This window comes from Narcine bancroftii, chromosome 1, assembly GCF_036971445.1.
Source record: "Narcine bancroftii isolate sNarBan1 chromosome 1, sNarBan1.hap1, whole genome shotgun sequence".
In the NCBI taxonomy this organism is placed as follows: Eukaryota; Metazoa; Chordata; class Chondrichthyes; order Torpediniformes; family Narcinidae; genus Narcine; species Narcine bancroftii.
Window position 1 is genome coordinate 426,543,195 of NC_091469.1, and position 17,123 is coordinate 426,560,317.

Sequence of the window (17,123 nt, forward strand, 5' to 3'; positions counted from 1 at the left end):
CTGTTCCTTAGTCTGGTGGTGCTGGCTCTGATACTCCTGTATCATTTCCCTGAAAGGAGAAGCTGAAAGATGCTTTGTGCAGTGTGGAAGGGTCCTCAATGATTTTGTGTGCCTTCTTCAGACAGTGTTGCTGGTAAATCACATCGATTGGGGGTGGGGGATGGGGGGTGGTGGGTGCTGCTCTTATGGTCCTGTGGATTGATATCCAATCCTTTTCTCTGCAGCAACTGTACCACACTGTGATGCAGTCGGCCAGGATGCTCTTCTAGAAGGTTGACATAATGTTAGCCTTGCCTGTTTCAGCCTTCTCAGGAAGTTCAGTCACTGTTGCACCTTCTTGACAAGTGAGGAAATGTTGAGTGCCCTTGATCGGTCACTTGTTAAATGAACTTCAAGGAACTTGGTGCTCTCCATTCTCTCTACCTCATAATTGTTAATGTATAGTGGAGGGTGTTCACTCCTGGTCCTCCTGAAGTCCATGATCATCTCCTTCATTTTGTCCACTCTTGCAACATTCCACAAGATTTTCCACTTATTGTTGCTCAATCAAATGCTGGCGATTTGTAACTAATTTAAGTGTCAGTCTTCACATTAACTTTTGAGACAGTCATAAGCAAGATAGAAGAATGTTCTGAAGTCTTTGCAGACTTGAAGTCAATAAACCTAATGAACATTTTTATCACCTGTTTTAAATTTACATAGACTGGAGGAGAGCCTATTTTTACACACTGATGTGCCAAGATTTAACTTTTCCATTTCCCTCTTGTCATTTATTCCCAGCTTCTGAACTGATGCCACCACTTGAATGATCTTGGGTGATTGAACTGCAAAGACAAATTTAATTATTAGAGCAAAAGTTGCAGATTTCCCCGAGATGGCTATGTTTACAATAATCACGTTATAATTGAGATAGAGCTCTTGAACATTTCGAGAGCAGAGTTTGAATAATTAATGAGTAAATTTTTATCAATGAGTCCTCAAAGTCATTTCAAATTTGTATCTTTTTCCATCTATTGCTTAGAAAACCATTACTACGTTTATACTATTCACCATATCCTGACATCAAAAATTCAATCCTCCAGTAACAGGCTGATAGTTAATGCCTCTGCATTGTGAAACTGTAGTACTAAGCTTCAGTAGCTCATAAATGGCAATGGGAAATGAACTCAAATTCTTCATTATCTATCAAGTAAAACCAATCCATTAAAAGAATTTACAAGTAATGTGTGCGTGAAATTAGTTGTAGTATGCTCTTAAAATGTCTCATGATTTTTATCTTGCCTTTTTCTTCCAAAAGGTTGACCAATAAAGTGCACAATTGATAGTATTTGCAATCGGAATGAATGGAGCACCAAGATTATCACCTTTGCAGCTATTCTTTTTGAAATTGTGCTCAAAAATATTTGTTATAAAAGAGAAAGGTCCATTTTTTTTGGATCAATTAACCCTGGATTCTGTCCACCATCTGAATTCACTGCCGTTGTGCCTGTCCAGTTGCACTGCCCACTTGATGGTGGAAGGTGTGGCTGGGCCAAGATGACCCAATGTACCTGTGAGGAGCAGTCAGCTGTCAGTTGTGACCAAGACCCAGGTTGCACATTCGGGGACAGGCTTTTGATAGTTTCTTGCTGTAATAGGCATTGGAGCAATTTAAATAGAAGAGGTATTAAAACAAAGCTATTTAATAGACTTTAAAATATTGTACTAAAATAATTTTGAAAAACAAAATTGGTTAAAATACCTTAAAGTACAAGAGATTAAAATTCAATGTTTTAAAGACAGAGTTAAATAGGTTATTGCATAGTAGGGGAATTAAGGGCTGTGGAGAAAAGGCAGGGAGGCGGAGTTGAGTCCACAGTCAGATCAGCCATGATCTATTGAATGGCAGAGCAGGTTCGACAGGCCAAATGGCCATCTCTTGCTCCTATTTATTAAATTCCTCTAGAGAAGAGTGGAAGAATAAGCAGAGGATAATCAGAATCAGGTTTATTGTCATGAATGTGTTACAAAATTTGTTGTTTTGCAGTAGTAGTATTGTGTATTACAGATGCAAAAATGGCTATAAATTACAATTCCATAAATACAGTATTTAAAATAAATAAATTAGTGCTAAAGAAGAGAAAAAAAAACAGGTTGTGTCTCTGGTTCATCGTCCATTCAGGAATCTGATGGTGGAGGGGAAGAAGCTGTTTTTGTTGTGTTGGGTGTTGTCTTCAAGCTCCTGTACCTCCTTCATGATGGTGGCATTGAGAAGAGGGCTTGTCTGCTGTGGAAGTATTGGTAAATACAATTACAATTCAAACCATTCCCGGGAAGTTGGTGTTGCTGGAAGGGCCAACATTTATTGCCTATCCTTAATTGTGCTTAGAAGATCGATGTCCATTGACGTTCAGTTTTAAAAGAGATCCTCGATGTTACACTCAGTGGAATGCTGCATGATGTGAACAACAGTAACTCTTGTCTCGCATCTGGAATTCAATTGTTTGGACCAAAGCTGCTTTAAGCCTGGAAATAAATCGTCCAGGTAAAATCAAAATTGGTCTTCAGTGAGCAGGTTATTTGTTAGTAAGTATCACTTGATAGCACTGTAAATGACAATGCTTCCGATTGAGTGGTGACTGACTGTACATCTCTGGTGGGCTGCCTTTCTGAGGAAACAGGGGGGATGCAGGGATTGACATAAAGGAGCCTTTTGTATTGACACTAATGCAGATCCTTTGATGAGAGATATGCCAGGAGTTGGTTACCTGGGCTTTGGGACAGCTGTCCTAATTTACACAACAGTCTCAAAATATTTACAGAGAGGAAATTTTCAAAATCGACTGGGATGGGAGTGATTTTACCCAGTGTGGATTTGCTACCTCAGTTAAATCTGGTTTTTCAGTCTAGTTGTATTCTTTCTGATTTATTGCAGCAGTTAAGATATGGTTGAGAGGCTTTCAGATGGTATTCAAGTTAGGGAAATATAGAGGGTAAGGATAATATCCCTTCCCATCTCAGACCCTCCCCCATCACCTCATCTATTTTTTCTTCTACCCTCTCACCTGTATCCATCCATCACATTTACCTGTTAGCTGTGCTCCTTCCCCAGGCCCTTCCTCCCTCTTCTCCTCCTCTCCTCTCCCCCTTACTGCCACCTTTTTATTCAGGCCCAAAACATTAGTTACCTTTTACTTCCACATGATGCTGCATAACCTGTTGATTTTCTCCAGCACGTTTGTCTAAGGTATCGTGAGCAGCCCTTTTGCACTTTTCCCCAGAGTGAAGGGAGCTGAAATGTTTAGAGCCTGCTGGCTCTAAACACCTCCCTCTGTAATTGGATTCTTGACTTCCTGTCGGGGAGACATCAGACAGTCTGGATCAGTAATAGCATTTCCAAGACCATCACAGTGAGCACAGGGGATACCCAGGGCTGTATGCTGAATCCACTGCTGTTCACTCTGCTAACCCATGACTGTGCAGCTAAACACTGCTTGAACCACATCATCTAGTTCACTGACAACATGACCGTGGTGAGCCTGATCAGTAAGAATGATAAGCCAATAAAGAGATGAAGTGCAGTCTGGTGCACATCCAACAACCTGTATCTGAATGCCAAAAAAACAAAACAATTTAGATGGTTGTTGACTTCAGGAAGTCCTGGGGGGAACATGCTCCACTGACGATTGAGTTCTCAGAGTATCAAGTGCACTTGGCGGAAAACTTCACATGGTCCCTTAACACCAGCTCCATAGCCAAGAAAGGCTATCAGTGCCTCAACTTCGTGTGAAAGCTGAGGAACGTTCATCTCCCACCCTCCATCCTCACTACATTGTACAAAGGATGTATCAAGAGCATTCTATGCAACTGCATCACCACCTGGTTTGGAAGCTGTACCACCTCTGACCGCAAGACCTTGCAGAGGATAGTGGTCATTGGTGGCGCTCTTCCTACCATGAAGAACATCTACAACACTACAAAAACAGCTTCTTCCCCTCCACCATCAGATTCCTGAATGGACGATGAACCAGAGACACAACCTATTTTTTTTTCTCTTCTTTAGCACTAATTTATTTATTTTAAATACTGTATTTATGGAATTGTAATTTATAGCCATTTTTGCATCTGTAATACACAATACTACTACTGCAAAACAACAAATTTTGTAACACATTCATGACAATAAACCTGATTCTGATTATCCTCTGCTTATTCTTCCACTCTTCCCTAGAAGAATTTAATAAATAGGAGCAAGAGATGGCCATTTGGCCTGACGAACCTGCTCTGCCATTCAATAGATCATGGCTGATCTGACTGTGGACTCAACTCCGCCTCCCTGCCTTTTCTCCACAGCCCTTAATTCCCCTACTATGCAATAACATATTTAACTCTGTCTTTAAAACATTGAATTTTAAATGCAGGCGAAAGGCATTAAAAAATGTGAAGGACTCCACACACCCCTCATGTAAACTGTTCTCCCTTCTGCCATCTGGTAGGAGGCACTGCAGCACTCGGCCCTTATGTCCAGATTGGACAACAGTATTTTTCCCCCAAGCCATCAGACTCCTGACCTCCCAGAACATTTAGGGATTGGGTATTGTGGATTGTTAACGTATAAGTCTTAATATTTTAAATGGAGAAAGGCTATTTTGTCTTGAATGATAAATAAAGGTGACTTGACTTGATGATTTGACTTGAAAGGTAATATGATCGAGAATTAAAAGATAATAAGATGCACAGGCAGGGTAGGTAGTCAGAAACTTTCCCATGGTAGTGCCATCAAAAACATGCATATAAGATGAAAGGAAAAAGTTTTAAAGGTGATTTGATGAGTATTTTTTTGAGAGTGGTTGGAACAGAGGAGGTGGTGGAATCAAATTCATTCACAATGTTGATGAATCATTTAGGCAGACACTTGAATGAAGTTCAAAATTAAAAGTTCAAATTGATTGTCAGAGTATATACATGACATCACAAACAACCCTGAGATTTTATTTACTGATTAGCAATAACTGTAAAAAAGAACTCTAAACAAACCGACTGTGCAAATACAGATGTGGCTGTCCGAGTGGCCGCTCAGCTGGACAGGCAGAATCACCGCATTGAGCAGTCGGCACAGAATGGTGAGGGCTCCCCTTCTTTGCCCAGGAGAAGCCAGCATTTGTAGACCCGTGTGGGCTGACAAAGTGTGTTCCTTTCCTGCTGGCATGTTGCCAGAGAGACAATGACTCCAGCACCCTAACTTCACTCCCCTTTATGAGGTGCACTGACATCACTCCACTTTATGAGGTGCACGATTGTTTAAAATATAAAACAGTTGGTAGTTGACTCTTCTCTGATAAGTTGTGTTTCTTGAGCTCTGCAGTTAGTCCCACTAGATTGGTGACCCTGACTCAACGTCTTTTGAGCCCTAACAGTGAAACATAATAAGAAAACCTGCAGAATGGATGCCTCTACTGTACTGCAGTTGGTGGCTGTGAAACTGTTCACTTCTGGCCTCACAGACCACGTTCTTGGTTCCACATTAGGAACAGAACAAATGAAGCCACCAAATTCTGACATGTAGTCACCTCATTAGATGAAGATTCTGCTGCCAAGGTAGCTGATTTTTATCAACAACCTGCCCGAGGATGATCAATATAGTGTTTTTAAAGCACACCTCCTCGCGACCTTCGGCATGTCTGACTGGGATTTCGGCCTTTCTATGAACCTTGCGAAGTGTGCATTTAGCAAACACACAATTGACTTTTTGGGACACAGGATTTTGAACGCAGGCGCAACCCCACTTTAGACAAAGTATCAGCCATTCAGGCCTTCCCCAAGCCCACTACAGTCAAAGGGCTACACAAATTACTGGGAATGAATAGGATCATGAAGCCCTTGTTCCATGTCCTCACCGACAAACCTAAAAAACTGCTCTGGACTGTGGTGATATGTAATTACACCACTAGATCACCAGGGGTCACCCCGGTGACCTTGCATATAAAGCAGTCCAGAGCTACAGTCTAGCCTTCCAGGTTCGTCTTACAGAGTGTACATATTAGTTTATTAAAACAGTCTTATACTTGCACCACTGGTGTAGTTATTGTCAGTACAATTTAATAAACTGATATGATAGCTACTAGGATGGAAGCTGCTTCTGCTCCAACACGCATTCCCGACCACCTGGAGACTCTTCCTGAGGAATGGAATCCGGGGATGACTAGCACGCACGTGCATCCGAGGACAGAGACGGCGAGGGACCGCAGTACTGGAATCGTGGTGGAATGCGGGGAAGACCACAGAAGTACGATAGGGCAGGTAAGAAATGGCCAAGAGCCCTGCCTGCCCATGGGTTCATTGGTACAGGCGCCGCCAACCCTAAACTCCGGTCCGATCAGAAAGGGGCCACTACAAACGTGGGTGGAAGGATCTCCACAAGTCTTGCTAATGATCGCCAAAGCCAGGGAAAGCACACACTGCTACCGTCACTCCCCCAGCAGCAGTTTTCCCAGTACCATGGAGACCTGACGCTACTGCTGGGATTCCCCCTAAGCCCGCTGCAAATGTCCCAAAGCCAGACACTCAGACAACAGCCCCAAGCACCCAGGTTACTCCTCCAGCAGACACAAGACCCACAGAGAGTCTACCAGCAGCTCCCAGTACCCCAGGATCCACCCTTGCTACACCTAAGGGACCAGAGACTGCGGCTTAGCCATATGCTGTGACCAGACAGGCTGGAGCTCGACCCCAGAAATCCTGGAGTTGGCACACACTTCGGCCACTGACAGAGATGCTTTCTGAATTACGTGGAGGGTGCTGAGGCATTGGATAAAGAGCTATTAATGCTGCTGTTAGCACAGCTGGGAGACCACCCTTACTCCCTTATACAGGATGCCAGGTCCTACCAAGAGGCAATGAGCATTTTACAGAGGCATTACAGTAAGGGGGATAGTGAACTCCACTCCTGGTACAGACTCATGACCAGGTCACAACAAGTAGGGGAGTCTGCCAGAGACTTTATACTCTCTCTGAAAGACCTGGCGAGAGGCTGCAACTTTAAAGCAGAATCAGCTCAGGAGTGTGCGGAAGACCTTATTAGGGACCGAATTGTTGCGGACATACTGAGATGAGACATCGATTGCTGGAGAAAGGAATGGTGGAGCTAGATGAGGGAGAAGCTTTAGAAAGCACCAGGAAAGAATTGGAGGAGTACTCACAGGACCCTGGGGCCGGGACAAATGTCACACTGCTTGACTCTCTAGCCCCACAGAAAGAAAAGTACGCTGCCTCACAGGAATCCACAGCAGCAGCAGCACCTTGAGGGTCCCAAGTGCTTTTTCTGTGAACAAAGAAAGCACCCCAGAGCCCTCTGCCCTGCCAGAGAAAATGTCTGTTCCAACTGTGGAAAACGTGGGCCATTATGCAAAAGTATGCAGAAGTCCCAAGACCACAGCCAAGGCACATTCTCATGCTAATGAGAGGCGGGAAAACTCTTCTTTCTCCACAGACAAACAGAAGAAGAAGAATGCCATGTGCAGCCGGCCATCTTGGACAAATGCTACAAAGCAGAGGTCACAGTCTTCAGGAGATGAATATGATGCCGAGTACTATCGGACACGCTAGACTTGCTTCCCTATGCATGAATCAGGCGAGTCCACACAATTTATCTGATGCCACTGTGTGCATCAAAATTAATGATGTGAGGGTAAATTGCTTAATAGATAGTGGAAGCAATGAAAGTTTTATTGACCAGGGATTAGTCAACCGCCTTGCCCTCCCCACATGCCCAAATGAGCACTAGATCCTGTTAGCAGCCAGCAGCATTGCAACTGAGGTAAAACAGTTTTGCAGGGTTACTCTAGAAATCCAGGGCATAAAATACAAAGGGTTCAAATTACTAGTACTCCCTCACCTCTGTGCCCCGGTACTATTGGGATTAGATTTTCAGTGCCAGTTAGAAAGCATTACAATAGTGCACAACGGGCCTCACCCCCCACTACGCCTTACGAAGAAACAAAACTGCAGCCTTTCTGTCTTGAACATAGAACCCCTTCCACTGTTCACACACTTGACCCCAGAATGCACACCAATAGCCACAAAGAGCAGGAGGTACAGCCCGAGGGACAGAGACTTCATTAGGACAGAGATCCGCAGGCTACTACAGGAGGGCACCATAGGGCAGAGAACCAGCCCCTGGAGAGCCCAGGTGGTTGTAGTAAAGTCAGGAGAAAAACTGCGCATGGTAGTGGATTACAACTAGACAATCAACAAATTTACACAACTAGTTGCCTACCCCCTGCCACGCATAGCAGACATGGTCAACAACATTGCGCAGCATAAGGTGTTCACCACCATAGACCTGAAGGCAGCATACCACCAACTGCCCATTAGAAACAGCGATCGCATTTACACAGCATTTGAGGCAGATGGCAGGCTGTATCAATTTCCGCGACTCTCCTTCGGTGTCACCAATGGAGTGTCCCTGTTTCAGAGAGAAATGGATGGATAGTAGATGAGTTCCAACTGAAAGTGGTGTTCCCCTACTTAGACAACGTGACAATCTGTGGCCACACTCAGGAGGATCATGACACAAATTTAAAATGCTTCTTCCAGGCAGCTGAGGAAAGGAACCTAATATACAACAGGGACAAATGTGTCTTTAGCACCAGGAAGTTGCCATTCCTGGGTTACATAATGCAGAACGGGGAAATCAGCCCAGACCCAGGCCGTATGCGCCCTCTCCTAGACCTCCCAGTGCCACACACGCTGAAAGCCCTAAAAAAGGTGTTTGGGACTGTTCGCTTACTACACCTAATGGGTCCCCAACTATGCTGACAGTGCCCGCCCACTTATAAAAGCCTCAGTTTTCCCACTGTGCCCAGCAGCCACCAGAGCATTCAGGGACATTAGGGACCATATTGCTAAAGCTACCATGAGGTCCATAGATGAGTCGAACCCGTTTCAAGTAGAAACAGATTCATCCGATGTGGCTCTGGCAGCCACCCTAAACTAAGACGGATGACTCGCGAACCCTACAGGGGTCAAAGGTAAGACACTCAGCAGTAGAGAAGGAGGCCCTAGCCATTGTGGAAACTGTAAGGCACTGGTAACATTATCTGGCGTGCAAACACTTCACCCTCGTCACGGACCAACGGTCTGTGGCTTTTATGTTTGATAACCAGAACAGGGGGAGAATTAAGAATGACAAAATCCTGCGGTGGCAGATAGAATTGCTTACATTTAACTACGACATTCTATACTGCCCCGGGAGACTCAACGAGCCCCCGGACGCGCTGTTCAGAGACACTTGTGCCATCCTTAACCACACGTTCCAGTTGCAGAGCTTGCACAATGAGCTGGGCCACCCAGGGGTCGCTAGATTGCTTCACTTCATTAAAACCCAAAACCTCCCATTTTCAGTAGAAGAAGTGAGGTTAGTGAACAAGAGCTGCCCAATGGCCAGACAAAGCCACCCTGACAAAACTACCAAACCTTTTCAGCGCCTCAGCCTCGATTTTAAAGACTTGCTCCCATCCAATAATAGAAATGTCTATTTCCTAAATGTAATACGTGAATATTCCCATTTCCCCTTCGCAATCCCGTGTTCTGATGTATCAGCAGCCACTGTTATAAAATGCCTCCAACCCACCTTCAGCATATTTGGGTACCCGAACTACATACATACAGACAGGGGAGCTGCATTCATGAGTGCAGAAGTACAGCAGTACCTGCACGAGAGAGGGATTGCTACCAGCCGCACTACAAGTTACAATCCCGGGGGAATGGACAAGTCGAAAGGGAAAATGCCACTATCTGGAAAACGGTCCTCTTGACTTTAAAAGCAAAAGACCTGCCTGTTACTAGATGGCAAGGAGTGTTGCCAGTAGTCCTACACTCTATATGTTCTTTGTTGTGTACTACCACTAACATGACCCCACATGACCATATATTTTCTTTCACAAGGAAAGCCACGACGGGCACAGTGCTGCCTAAACGGATGATGACACCGGGACCTGTTCTCCTCCGGAAGTACTGCAGACCCCACAAAGTGGACCCGCTGGTGGATCAAGTGGAGTTGAGGCATGCAAACCCTCAGTACGCCTTCGTCACATTCCCAGATGGAAGAGAAGACTCGGTGGCCACCAGGGATCTCATGCCGGCCTGATGTGTGAACAATGCAGAGGAAATACAGATGTCTATGGATCAACAAGGAGTGCAGCAACAGTCACTAGAACAGTTGTCCATTGAGTCACCCCAGAGGACTGTACCACCCACCCGGGAAATCAGGACCCTGGGTATGCCTGCCCCACAAAATAACACCACGATAAACTTGATGGCAGGACCTAATCCCATACAAGAGGATCTCCAGCCCCCATGGCAACATGGCCATCTAATATTTGCCACTCCCACATCTCCACCAAGAAAGTCCAAAAGGCAGACTGCACTCCCCACCACTATACCACTACCGAGGAGGTCCAGAAGGCAACGGAAGTTATGAAAAATTTTGGACTTATGAACTTACAAACAAGGGAAGGAAGACTGGTGGGGGGGGGGGGGGGCGGGGGGAATATCAATTTTTTAAAGGGAGGGTGGATGTGGTGATATGTAATTACACCACTAGGTCACCAGGGGTCATCTCGGTGCCCTTGTATATAAAGCAGTCCAGAGCTACAGTCCAGCCTTCCAGGTTTGTCTTGCAGAGAGACAAGACCTCTTAGTGTACATATTAGTTTATTAAAGCTGGCTTATACTCGCACTGTGTAGTACACTTTGAAAGAACTAAAGACTTGTTGATCCAAACTAAGGCTTTTGTTAACTAAAAGACTGGAGCATATCACAAGTAGGTCGATCAGTCCAGAATGACCAGGTCTGGCTAGGAGCAATCCTTTAAGACCTGCCAGTAGGTGTGGCTACACTCTCAGCCAATCACAGTAATCCTACACTACCATCTGTACATATGTACATATATACATTGGTGATAGAATCTGTACTATCACACACTACTGGTGTGGTTATTGTCAGTACATGGACTATAAAGACAACAGAAGCACCTGACAAAGCAAAAGAGGTGCCTTTCTGAAGTGCCAGTTGATGAAGTAGACAAAGACGATGTGGTCAAACAATAATCAGGGTTTTTATTAGCAGAAATTCATGGTACAATAATGAAAGACAATAGATGCATATACAGTTATATCCAAGGGGAATGTCCTTAACAGTAGAGATAATGCACAGCCAATGTTAGTAGAGCAAGGCTCCCCCAGAGGGGAGATAGGCAGCTTAGCAGACATTCACCACACTTCCAAAGGTAACAATGTTGGCCCACCCCCATACCCCTGCCCTGCTTGTGCTCATGCCAGATGCATCGGATATCACTGTGTGGGGGGTCCTAGAACAGAAAATCAATGGTCACTGGCAATCCCTGTCATTTTTCATCCGCCACCTACACCCACCTGAATTAAAGTACAACATTTTTGACCGGGACCTGTTAGTTCTTTATCTGGCCATTAAACATTTCAGATATTTTCTCAAGGGCAGGCATTTTACTGCATTTACTGACCATAAGCCTCTAACATTTGCCCTTTCGAAGATTACAGATCCTTGGTAGGTGCATCAGCAGAGGAATCGCGCCTATATTTCTGAATTTACCTCTCATATGTAGCATTTGTCCAGTAAAGACAATGTTGTAGCTGATGCCTTGTCCAGGACAGAGGTCAATGCGATTACAGGAGGGCTGGATCTCCAGGCTCTTGCAGTAGCCCAACAAGAGGACCAGGAGGTACAAGCTTTCCGTACAGCTATTATGGACCTGCTTTTATCAGATGTTCCATTGGGCCCCGACTAGGTGAACATACTTTGTGATACTTCAACTGGCCACCCACAACCCATCGTCCCAGTATCTTGGCAGAAGAAACTTTTCAACCACATTCACAGCCTGTCCCATCCGTCTGTCCACACAACTGTCAAGCTTGTGTTTTCAAAATATGTCTGGCATGACTTAAGGAAGCAGGTCACTCACTGGGCACGAATATGCCTCTCCTGCCTAGTACTAAGGTCCAACCACACACCCAAATACCGCTTCAACAGTTTCCAACTCAAAGGTTTCAGCATGTACACATGGACATTGTGGGCCCTCTGCCTGTGTCCAGAGGTCGATGGTATATTCTAACAATGGTTTTACCCACTGGTCAGAAACTATACCAATGATGGTCTTCATAGCTGAAACGTATGCTTGGACTTTTCTCTCGACCGGGGTTGCTCAATTTAGAATACCAGTCCATCTCAGTTTACTCCAACCTTGTGGCGAAATCTGGAGAGAATTTGCGGTACATTATTACACCATACTACGATGTACCACCTGCAGGCTAATGGACTAGTGGAACATTTCCACCGGCATCCGAAACAAGCTTTGTGGGCAAAACCTAATGGGCCTCAATGGGCAGACGATTTACCGTGGGTGCTGTTAGGTATTAGAATGGTAGCCAAGGATGACCTGGAGACCTCTTCAGTAGAATTAGTTTACAGTGCTCCACTCCTAGTACCAGAAGACATCACTCCTTCTCCAGCCAAAGACAGAACCTCGGTTACAGAGGAATTACAAAAACTAAGAAACAAGATGGGTTCCCTGGCTCTGGTTCGAGCAACTCGTCATGGTTCACGTTCCTGATGCTCTCGACTCTACTTCTTACATCTTTGTTCAATGTCCATTATGAGGGGCCTTATAAAGTGCTGCAGCACAATGGATCAACGGTGCTATTGGACAATGGTGGTCAACCAAAACCTTTTACACGAGACAGACGTAAGCCTGCACACATGAATATTGCTGAACCTGTGCATGTCCCACCTCCCGAGTGCCAGGGACGCCTTCCTAAAATACCCAAAGTTGTGACATTGCAGCCATCCAACGATTCTGGAGGGGGGAGGGATGTGGCGGATTGAGCGGCCGCACAGCTGGAGAGGCAGAATTGCTACACCGAGTGGTTGGCACAGAATGGTTAGGGCTCCCTTTCTTTGCCCAGGAGAAGCCCACATTTGCAGACCCGTATAGGTTGATGAGGCGCATTGCTTCTCTGCTGGCATATTGCCAGAGAGACAATGACTGCAACGCATTAACTTAATTCCCTTTTGTGAGGCACACTGCTGTCATTACTCTTTATAAAGCGCACAATTGTTTAAAATAACAGTTGGTAGTTGACTCTTCTCTGGTAGCTGTGTTTCTTGAGCTCTGCAGTTAGTATTACTAAACAGAAGAATAAATATTCAGTAATATATATTGTGCAAAGTACAAGCCCTCCAATGAATCTCTGAATGTGTCTTCTGTCCAGGAATCTATTGAGGGGTAGCAACTATTTCTGAACGTGAAGGTACAAGTTCTGTGGCACTTGTATGTCTTTCCTGATGGCAGCAGTGAGAACATGGAGTGTTCTGGATAGTGTGAATCATTGACAATTGTTGTTGCTATGTCATGGCAACATTCCATATAGATGCTATTGATGGGGGAGGGGGAGGGAGGGAATGGGGAGAGTTTTGCCTTTGATGTACTGGGCTGTGTCTACTACCTTTTGTAGGAATTTTTGCTTAGAGGTGTTGGTACCCCAGTCAGTCATCACACTTTCCATTACTTCCACTAGAAGTTTCCCAAGGTTTCCAATGACATACTGAGCCTCTGCAAAAACACTGTCTTCACGATGACATTAATATGATGGAGTGAAACACAAATGTCTGCAGCTGCTGTGATTGTTGTAAAAACACACAGTAAATGCTGGATGAACTTAACTGGTCTTGCAGCATCCATAGGAGGTAAAGATATTATTGACATTTTGGGCATGAGCCCTTCTTCAAGGAATAACCAAGGGACAGGAAGGAATCAAAATAAATAAAGACTGGTGGGGAGAGGAGTCCAGACCAACAAAAGGTGCTCATTGGATATGATACGAGGAAAGGTGAGAACTGATTTTGACCCTGTGAAAGGAGACAGAGGGAAGAGGGAGGAGAGAGAGGGGGGGGGGGGAGAGAGAGAGGGGAGGGGAGAGAGAGCACTAGTGTGTTGGTGGAAAAGCGATGGAACAGATGAAGATGGGGGGTGTGATGTTTTTCTTATTGTAATAAAGAAATGGCTAAAGTTCACAAGACTATGTAGAGGCATCCAACTGAAGCTGCCACAAGCAAATCTCCAATTTCCTCTTGTGGTCATGACACACATGACACACTAATACAGTATTAATTTCAAAGTTCAACAGAAACATAAACACAACATCAGCAGCACAAACGTTTTATGTGTGCAATTCTTTTTATTTTAGAGAATCAGCCTGTCAGGTGTTTTGACGTCTTTACATCGGTTCTTGTGCTGGCCGGTCCACTACTGTCGAGCCCTGGTGGTGTTGCCTCTGTTGCTGTACAGGTTAGATCTTCTGCATTTGTCAATCCCTGTGGTAACTATTATATTTTCAGCAGGCTCTTTCGATTCCTTCTCAATAAAGGTAAAGGTTCCATTATTGTCATGTAATTCTACATTTAGAATGTAACATACATGAAATTCTTTAACTCTGTCTACCATAAGGAAAGCAGAGTCATCATTTTGTCCAACATCCCTAATAGAAATAAGGCCCCAGTGAGGTACAAACTTGTAACCTCTGGTTTTCCAGTGTTTTAACCACAGAACTATTGGATTCTCTGACAATTGACCCTTCTCTTTTCTGACCGTGTAGGATCTTGGATTTACTTCCTCCAGAACAGGAGCCTTTTTGTCTCAAGTGTTGGAATCTCGGAGTTTATTTGTGTCATGTTGTGCCAGTGGCTTTAAACTTCTTGCTGATTTGTTATAGTTTGCTTTTCGTCTCAATTGCAGATGCTTTTTCTTCTGTTCAACATCTTTGTTTTTGTTTGAGTCTGCAGAGTAGGGAAGTGTGGTGCATAGTCTACGTCCCATCAGAAGCTGAGTGGGTGACACGCCATGTTCAAGTGGCGAAGCTCTGTAACTCAATAGAGCTACTGTCTTGTGCTTTCTTGAGCAACTGTTTAACTATGTGAATGCTTTTCTCTCTTTACCATCTGACTGTGGATGTAGAGGACTTGAAGTCACATGTTGAAAATCATACACCTGCAAAATTCTGGAATTCTCTACAACTGTGGTATGGTCCATTGTCAGTGTGAACAATTTGAGGAATTCTATGTTTTGCAAAGATTGATTTTGTGGCGGCGCACATCCTCATGGCAAACCACTTGTATCACCACATGGTGGGGCAACCATGGGGAAATGGCATCGACAGAGGTTTCTCTCTGACTCCAGCATCCCTTCTAGCGTGCCCTGGGAAGTGATTATGATGTGAAAATGCACCAGGTGATGAGCTCATGTTGAATTTGAATTAAAAACATTCATTAATGACCCTCAATGTGGTGGCTGTGTTTCTTCCACTGCTCACTCTGCCACAGTGGTGACCCCAATGAGCCCAGTCATTTTTCTGGATTCAAAACATCATGGATTCAGCAGAGGTTAACGCTGTCTCCATCAAGCTTCCCCCCCCCCCCCCCTTTTGGACTCACCGACTGAGAACATGGTTCGGGCAGGCAGAAACACAATTTCAACTCCGCCACATCTCCTCAGATGCCACAATGTTCTATCATGTCGTGAGCATTCTGGACCAAGATACGGCAGCGAGGGTGGACGACATCATCCACTACCCCCCCAGTTCCGGGCAAGTACACCACCCTCAAAGACCTGCTGCTTGGAACTTTTGGGCTAATTCCCCAGCAATGGGCTTCCAGGCTCCTTCACCATGATGGGCCTGGGGACTGTAGTCTGTTGGCATTGAAGGATGAAATGATGGCTCTGGTGGAATATCTCAACCCTTGTTTTCTCTTCCGCCAGATATTCCTGGAACAGATGCTGGAGGACATCCAGTTGCTCCTCACGGATGAAGACTGACTTCTCGAACTCGAGGAGAGCAGCAGCCCGTGCGGATGCCTTCTTGCGCACGAAGCGGAAGAACGAGGCAGCCTTCAACCAGGTGGTACAACCAGGAGCCAGCTGACCACAAGCCGCTCCCAAGACTAAACCAGAGGAGGGCCAGTCGACCTGGTGTTTGCACTGATCCACGTTGATGTCATTGGGCCCCTGCCGGTATCCAAGGAGGCTTGTTATCTCCTCACAGTGGTGGACCGGGCCATAAGGTGGCTGGAGGCCATTCTGATTAAGGAGGCCTTCGCAGAGACATGCACCAGGATTCTGGTCAGCCAATGGATCACCCGTTTCGGAGTCCCGGCACACATCACTAGTGACAGAGGGGCACAGTTCACATCTGCCCTGTGGACTCAGATGGCGAAGCTCCTGGTTGGTCAAGCTCCACCACACCACAGCATACCACCAACGGGTTGGTGGAGAGGTTCCACAGGCACCTGAAGGCATCGCTTATGGCCAGGCTCTCCAGACCAGACTGTGCAGACAAACTACCCTAGATTCTCCTCGGGATTAGGACGGAACCCAAGGAGGACCTGCAGGCCTCAGCAACGGAGATGGTCTATGGCGCACCACTTTCCCTGCCGGGTGAGATTTTTGGCTCAGACCCTGACACCACGGCCATCGACAAAAACCTACTGGCAAACCTACACAGGCGACTGGCCTCCTTAGCTCCCCCACCCCCGGCATGCCAGAGCAACCGGCCATTTCATCTCCCCAAAGAGCTCAACTTGGCCCAGTTGTCCCCTCATGCAGAGGGGACCACAAGATGCACCTCTACAGTGACCGTGCGAGGGGCCATACAAAGTCTTGCACCGATCTGGCAGAACCTTAACTCTGGATGTTGGGGGGAGAGAGGAACTTTATACGGTGGACCGCCTGAAGGTGGCCCATCTGGTCTTATCACAGCCGGTGCAGACAGCCACGCCCAAGTGCCGGGGCCAGCTGCAAAAGCAACAGGACGTGTAGCCGGTTCTGGGAGGGGTTGTGTGGTGGCACACATCCTCATGGCAAAACAGACCCGCTTGTATCATCATGTGGCGGGGCAGCCGTGGGGAAATGGCATCATCAGAGGTTTCTCTCTGACTCCAGCATCCCTTCCAGTGCGCACCCTGGGCAGCGATTATGATGTCACAATGCACGAGGTGACTGAGCTCATGCTGCCCTTAAAGGGGCTTGCTGAATTTGAATAAAAATAGTCGTTAACGAC

At 45.7% G+C, this 17,123-nt stretch overlaps 2 long non-coding RNA genes across 2 annotated transcripts; both read right to left on the reverse strand.

Annotated features, from left to right (window-relative positions):
• Positions 1-653: 653 nt before the first annotated feature.
• LOC138751644 (uncharacterized) lies at positions 654-1,620 on the reverse strand. Its single transcript, XR_011350099.1, has 2 exons — positions 1,551-1,620; positions 654-824 (listed from the first exon to the last, which is right to left on the reverse strand). It is a non-coding gene; the product is annotated as an uncharacterized lncRNA (long non-coding RNA).
• A 351-nt stretch (positions 1,621-1,971) lies between these two features.
• Positions 1,972-5,219, reverse strand: LOC138751643 (uncharacterized). Its single transcript, XR_011350098.1, has 3 exons — positions 5,017-5,219; positions 3,168-3,332; positions 1,972-2,266 (listed from the first exon to the last, which is right to left on the reverse strand). It is a non-coding gene; the product is annotated as an uncharacterized lncRNA (long non-coding RNA).
• Positions 5,220-17,123: the final 11,904 nt, after the last annotated feature.